General features: G+C 34.6%; 1 long non-coding RNA gene across 1 annotated transcript; it reads left to right on the top strand.

Annotated features, from left to right (window-relative positions):
- Window positions 1–1,611: 1,611 nt before the first annotated feature.
- LOC140627729 (uncharacterized) lies at window positions 1,612–3,428 on the top strand. Its single transcript, XR_012026344.1, has 3 exons — window positions 1,612–2,028; window positions 2,159–2,312; window positions 3,380–3,428. It is a non-coding gene; the product is annotated as an uncharacterized lncRNA (long non-coding RNA).
- The last annotated feature ends 3,601 nt before the right edge of the window (window positions 3,429–7,029 follow it).

Genomic DNA, 7,029 nt, shown 5'->3' with positions numbered 1-7,029 from the left:
CTTGGTGCAAGCTGGATCTCACAGGTCAATATCAACAGGCCTCAAACTCTCTCAGCGTCCCACAGAGAGGAATGCTTACACCTGGCATGCTGAGACACATTGAGCTTATAGTTCAAGAAAGGTACTCATGGGTCCCTCCCATGTCACCTCTCTATAGGTCAAGTATGAGAGCAGCCATTCAGAGGTTGGGAGATCGTAGAGAGTATGAGCTTGGGCATCAGCTTTTCAGGGGGTTGCATGTCCTCACTGATACCACTGGGAGACTTAGTGGTTTACTGAGACCCCAAGCAGCTCCATCAGATGGAGGGAGGGGGAGCCATCAAGCCCATCTTCCTCATTGCCAGCCAACTCGAAGAGAGCTGTGTGTGTGCTGGGAGTGGTCAGGTGGTTAGTCTCCTTTCCACACATCTCCTGCAGGAAGCTTTCCTTGATGACAATAGTTCATGTTGCTTTCTCCTTTCCAAAATATCTTTCATACCAATTGCCTATAATGTGTAACTCATAATTTATTGTATTGGTGTAGAACATTAACATATCTGATTTAATATATTAAGGGGGGGTCGAAGGTACAAACTTCCAGTTATAAAATAAGGAAGTCATGGAGATGTAATATACAGCATGATGATTATGTTAATAATATTGTATTGCATATATGAAAGTTGCTGAGAGAGTAAATCTGCAAAATTCTCATCACAAGAAAAAAATGTATAACCATATATGATGATAGATGTTAACTAGGCTTATTGTACTGATTATTTTGCATTATATAAAAAATATCAAATCATTGTGTTGTACACCTGGAACTAATATAATGTTATTTGTCAATTATACCTCAATCAAAATTTTTGATTTAATATTGTCTTCTTTCACATGCAGTCTCATTCAATCAAGTCTTATCTTTCAAAATATACCTAGAGCATCCTACCTGTAGAGATTGTGTGTGTGTTGTCAGGGGTGGGGGGTGTTTTCTTTGTCTCCATAGTTGCTACAGAATAGACTGCTTAAAAACACTTCAGTTAATTCTTATCAATTAATAGAATACTAAGCATTGTCTAACAATTATTTCACGTAGTTATGGATGTCTGGTAGAACAGATGGAGAGACTGCCAAGGAAATATTCTAGATTTTGGTAATTTGGGACCTACCTTTCATAGGAAATAAAATAATTATCTCCTTGCTTTTGCTGTCTTCTGACCACTATTGTCAAAGGTGTATCTCCTGCTTCCTTTTCCAAGGATTAGCCAAAAAAACCCCAAAACTAGCTTCACTCTTGATTAAGCCTGGAACATGAAGTTTCATGTTGGAGTTGTGAATTTATTTTACTGACAGCTGATGCAGCACCTATCCAGGGACCTGCCTTTACCCACTCAAGACCCTGCCCTACATCCTCATCCAGAGTTCACCTTACCAGAACCCTGGCAATTGCTATCCTCTTTTGTTTATCTAGGAATGGATTGGTCCTTGGATCACCATTGACCTCTTTGTTCATGTGTTTCTTGTGTTTCTCACAGTGAGTTCCATGGAGCATAATTTTTTCAAAATTAAAAAAAAATTCTGGTCAGATAAGCTTTGTTAATCTTTTACCTATTCTAGGAGAGTCATCAAGTACAGTCTCATCTTAAGAGCACTAAGAAATTTCAGCATAAATTGACTTAGTTTTGCTTAATTCAGAGCTTCCCAAATATTTTTTTTTTTTTGCATATGGAAACATCTTTAGAAAGACACTTTAAAAAATTAGAGCTCTAACCAAAGGTTACTTTCACCTAAACATCTGTGCTCTGAAGAAGAGTTTAGGGAAAAAATCAAGGAATAATTTTGGAAGATTCTTATTTGTCATAATTTTAATGGAACTCGAAGGGCAGAGGAGGCAAGAGTGAGAAAAGAACTGCCAACTGAATTTGAAGACAGTCTGAAAACAGAAGTGCTTTCAAATGCCAAGGCACAGTCATTCTTCTAAGGAAGAATATCAGGTTTTGTCAAGTTTTCTTAAATCGACATTTCATCAATCAGACAAGAAGAATTTGCAAAGTGAGCACAAGTTCAACATGGTTCTAGCTACCCTGTGTATCTCCATTTTTATCTCCACTCTTCTGTGCCCTGCTGTCTCAAGAAACTGACCTGTATAGACCATATGGTCTTTCTTGTGCTCTATTTCCAGCTGGGTTTGTCCACCGGGAAGCATCAGCAGCATATTGGAATGATGACTTCAGCTAACTGAAGCTAGCTCTCCTACTGTAGGCTTGCTGAGGTTGACCATATCCCCGTACAGGTCACAGCCTTCTCCACGTAGTGCTCTCTGAGTCCAGGCTCTGGTAAGCACATCTTCTGCTCACCCTCTCAGGACTAGGGGTGGTAAAAGCACTTCACTGTAACCTGTTTCTCATAAGGCCATATATGAGATCCCTACATCTTGATGAAACACTATCCCTACCCTCAAGGAGCTTACAACCTCATGCTGTAAAGTTACCATTGGAGAAATATATATTGGCACGCACGACATCCGTTGTATTAGAAGAGAGATGCTATAGAGCAGTGAGGTATTTTTTAAAAAGATTTTATTTATTTATTCATGAGAGACACAGGCAGAGGGAGAAGCAGGCTCCCTGCGGGAGCTCTCTCCCAGGACCCCGGGATCATGATCTGAGCCAAAGGCAGATGCTCAACCACAGAGCAATGTAGGTGTCCCTAGAGCAGTGAGTTTTGTTCCTCCTTTTTTTTCTTTAACAGCTTTATTGAGGTATTATTGGTATGCCAATAGAGTGCACATATTTAAAATGTATAATTTGATAGGTTCTGACGTATGTATATACCCATGACACCATCAACATCTAGCCACATCAAGATAACAAACATATCTATCACCCCCAACAATTTTTCCACATCACTTTGTAATCTCTCCTTCCTGTCAAACTCTCGGCTCACAAAAACCTATCCTCATGCTACCACTAATCTGTATTTTGTTAATATAGATTAGTTTTTCATTTTCTAGAATTTTATATAAGTAGAATCATAAATGAGTGTGTACTCATTCTTTATCTGGCTTTTTTCATTTGGCAGGATTATTTTGAAATTCATTCACGTTGTAGGGTGTATCAATATTTCATTTTTCTTTATTTCTGAGTAATATTCCATTGTATGGCTATACAACTGTTTACTTATCCATTTACCTGTTGAGAGACATTAGAGCTGTTTCTAGTTCTTGACTTTTATAAATAAAGCTGCTGTAAACATTTATGTACTAGTCTTTGTGGGGATATATGCTTTCATTCTGCTTTGGTAAATACCTAAAGGTTAACAGCTGCATCACATGGTAGGTGTATGTTGAACTTTTCAAGATACTGCCACACTCTTCCAAAGTGGTTTTGTGTTTCCACTACAGTGTATAAGAATTCCAGTTGCTCCACATCCTCACTGAACACATGATGTGGTGAGTCTTTTTAATGTTATTCATTCCAATAGATGTATAGCGGTATCTCATTGTGGTTTTAATTTGTATTTCCCTAATCGTTAATAATGTTGAGCATCTTTTTACATGCTTATTTGCTATCTGTATATCTTCCTGAAGTGTGTGTTCAAATATTTTGCCTAATTTTTTATTGGGTCTTTTAAAAAAATTACTGAGTGTTGAGAGTTCTTTTTTAAAGTTTCTTTTGAAATTTATTTTATTTTATTTTTTAAATTTGAACTCCAGGGGCATCTGGGTGGCTCAGTGGTTGTCTGCCTTTGGCTCAGGTCGTGATCCCGGCAGGGTCTTGGGAATGAGTCCCGCATCTGGCTGCTTGTAAGGAGCCTGCTTCTCCCTCTGTCTATGTCTCTGCCTCTCTCTCTATGTCTCTCATGAATAAATAAATAATTTTTTTAAAAAAATGAATTCCAGTGTAGTTAACATACAGTGTTATATTAAAGTGTACAGTATCGTGATTCAACAGTTCCATATATTTCCCAGTGCTCATGAAGATAAATGTACTTAACTCCCTTCACCTATTTCACCCATTCCCCCACCCACCTTTCCTCTGGTAGCCATTTGTTTGTTTGCTATACTTGAGTCCATTTTTTGATTTGTCTCTTTTTTCCCCTTTGTTTATTTGGTTTGTTTCTTAAATTCCACATATTAGTGAAATCATTTCGCATATTTCTTTCTGGTTTATTTTGCTTAGCATAATACTCTCTAGATCCACCCATGTTGTTGCAAATGGCAAGATTTCATTCTTTTTTTGTGGTGAAATAATATTCCATTGTCTCTATATACTGTATCTTCTTTATCCATTCATCTGTTGATGGACACCTGGGCCGCTTCTATAATTTGGCTATTGTAAATAATGCTGCAATAAACTTAGGGGTGCATATATCTTTTTGAATTTAAATTAGTGTTTTCATATTCTTTGGCTAAATACCCAGTAGTGTGATTACTGGCTCATATGGTAGATCTATTTTTAATTTTTTGAGGAACTTCCATACAGTCTTCCACAATGACTACTTCAACAAATGGTGTCGGGAAAACTGGACAGCTACAATGCAAAAGAATGAAACTGGGCCACTTTCTTACACCATGCACAAAAATAAACTCAAAATGGATCAAGGACCTAAATGTAAGACCTGAAACCATGAAAATCCTAGAAGAGAGCACAGGCAGTAATTTCTCTGACATCAGCCATAACAATGCCTTTCTTGTTATGTCTCCTGAGGCAAGGGAAACAAAAGCAAAAATAAACTATTGGGATTGCATCAAAGTAAAAAGCTTCTGCACAGCGAAGGAAACAATCACCAAAACTAAAAGGCAACCTACAGAATGGGAGAAGATATTTGTAAATGACATATTTGATAAAAGGTTAGTATCCAAAATATATAAGGAGCATTGATAGTTCTTTGCACATTCTGTATTCAAATTCTTGTGTGTGTATATATACATATATAGAATACATGTGACATCACATATATGATTTTTTTCTCAGTATGCATCTTGTCTTTTCATCCTCTTCAACAGTATCTTAATAAGAGTAGAAATTTTAACCTTGATAATGTTCCATATATCAATATTTGATTTTTTATTGATCATTCATTTAGTGTCACATCTAGGATATCTTTGCCCAATTCAAGGTCATGAAGGCTGTTTCCTAAATTTGTTTTCTAAAAAGTTTATATTTTTAATAAAAGTTTTACCTTTAGGCCTATGACTTATTTTGAATTAATTTTTGTATATGATATGAGATATAGGTTGAAGGGGTTTTTTTGGATATGAATATCCAATATAGATATCCAATTATTCCAACATTATTTGTTGAAAAGATGATCATTTCTCCACTGAATTGCTTTAGCACTTAGAAAAAAATTGACCATATATGTGTTGATCTATTTTTAATCTCTCTATTCTGTTTCTATTTGCATGTCTTTACACAAATGCCATTCTGTACTGATAACTCTAGCTTTATAATAAGTCTTGAAGTAAAATAGTGTAAATCTTCCATGCTTTTTGTTCTCTTTTAAACTTTTTTTGGCTATTTGAAATTCTTTGCATATACATATGAATTTTTAAATCAAATTGTCAATTTTTACACAAAGTCTCCAGAAATTTGCAATGAGATTGTATTAAATCTATAGCCTAACTAGGGGAGAATTGATTTCTTAACAATATTTAGTTTCCCAATCCATAAACACAGTAGATTGTTCCATTTATTTAGGTCTTCTTCAATTTCTCTTAGAGATACTTTGTAGTCTTTTATATGTAGGCCTTTCACATCTTTTGTTATATTTTTCCCTAAGTATTTAATATTTTTGAGGCTATTGTAAAGTGGTATTGTTTTTTGTTTCAATTTTTGATTATTCCTAGTACTGCATATCAAAAATGCTTTCATTTTTGTATGCTGACCTTTTATTCTACAACTTTGCTAATAAATTCACCTATTAGTTCTAATAGATTTATTTTGTAGATCCCATCAGATTTTCTACATATATGATCGTGTTTCAGATAAAAATAGTTTTACCTCTTCCTTTCCAATCTGGATGATTTTATTTCTTTACCTTGCCTTATTGCTGTGTCTAGAACTTCTATTACAAGTGGAATAGATGTAGTATAAATGGACATCCCTGTCTTATTCCTAATCATAAAAAACATTCCATTTTTTACTATTTAGTATGATTTGGGCCATAGGGTTTTTGTAGATGCCCTTTGTCAGGTTGAAGAATTTTCCTTCTATTCCTAAATTGCTGTTTGTTTGTTTTTTTTACTATTTTAAATTTAAGAATGTGTGTTAGATTTTGTCAAACCTTTTTCTAGGACAATTCAGGTGATCACATATTTTTTTCTTTTTAGTTTGGTTATATGATGAACAGAGTTCATTGCTTTTTTAAATGTTAGGCCAACTTTGCTTCACTTTGACAAGTCTCATTTGGTCATTATATATAGTACGTTTTGTGGGATTTTATTTTTTAAAATTTGTTTTGAATTTATTTTTGCACCTGTGTGCATGAAGAATATTGTTTTGTGGTTTTCTCTTTTTTTTGTAATGTCTGGTTTTGTTATCAGGACAATTGTGGCCTCACAGGATGAACTAAGACATAGTTCACTGTTTTCAATTTTAGGAAAGTGTTTATGCGAGATTAGAATTATTTCCTCATTAAATATTTGGTAAAATCCACCAGTGAAGCTAACTGGGCCCAAACTTTCTTGTGTGAGAAGGTTTTTAACTACAAATTCAATTCCTTTAAGAGATACAAGGAAATCCACATTATCTATTTCTTCTTTAATGAACTTTCAAGCAATTCTTGAGTTGTATCTAGATTGTTGAATATCATGGAATAAAATTGTTTATAAGTTCCCTTATTATCCTTTTAATATTTATAGAATTTTCTATTGATGTCTGCTATTTCATTCTAGTAATTGTAATATTGGTAATTGTGTCTTCTCTCTTTTTTTCCTGATCAGTATGACTAGAGTTTAGTCAATTTTATTGATCTATTCAAATAATTAACTTTTGGTTTCATTGACTTTTTTCCTATCATTTTCTGTTTTTTTTTTTTTTCTGTTTCATT

This window comes from Canis lupus, chromosome X, assembly GCF_048164855.1.
Source record: "Canis lupus baileyi chromosome X, mCanLup2.hap1, whole genome shotgun sequence".
NCBI lineage: Eukaryota > Metazoa > Chordata > Mammalia > Carnivora > Canidae > Canis > Canis lupus.
The sequence above is the reverse complement of the archived record's forward strand: the minus strand, read 5'-3'. Positions and strand labels throughout refer to the sequence as shown.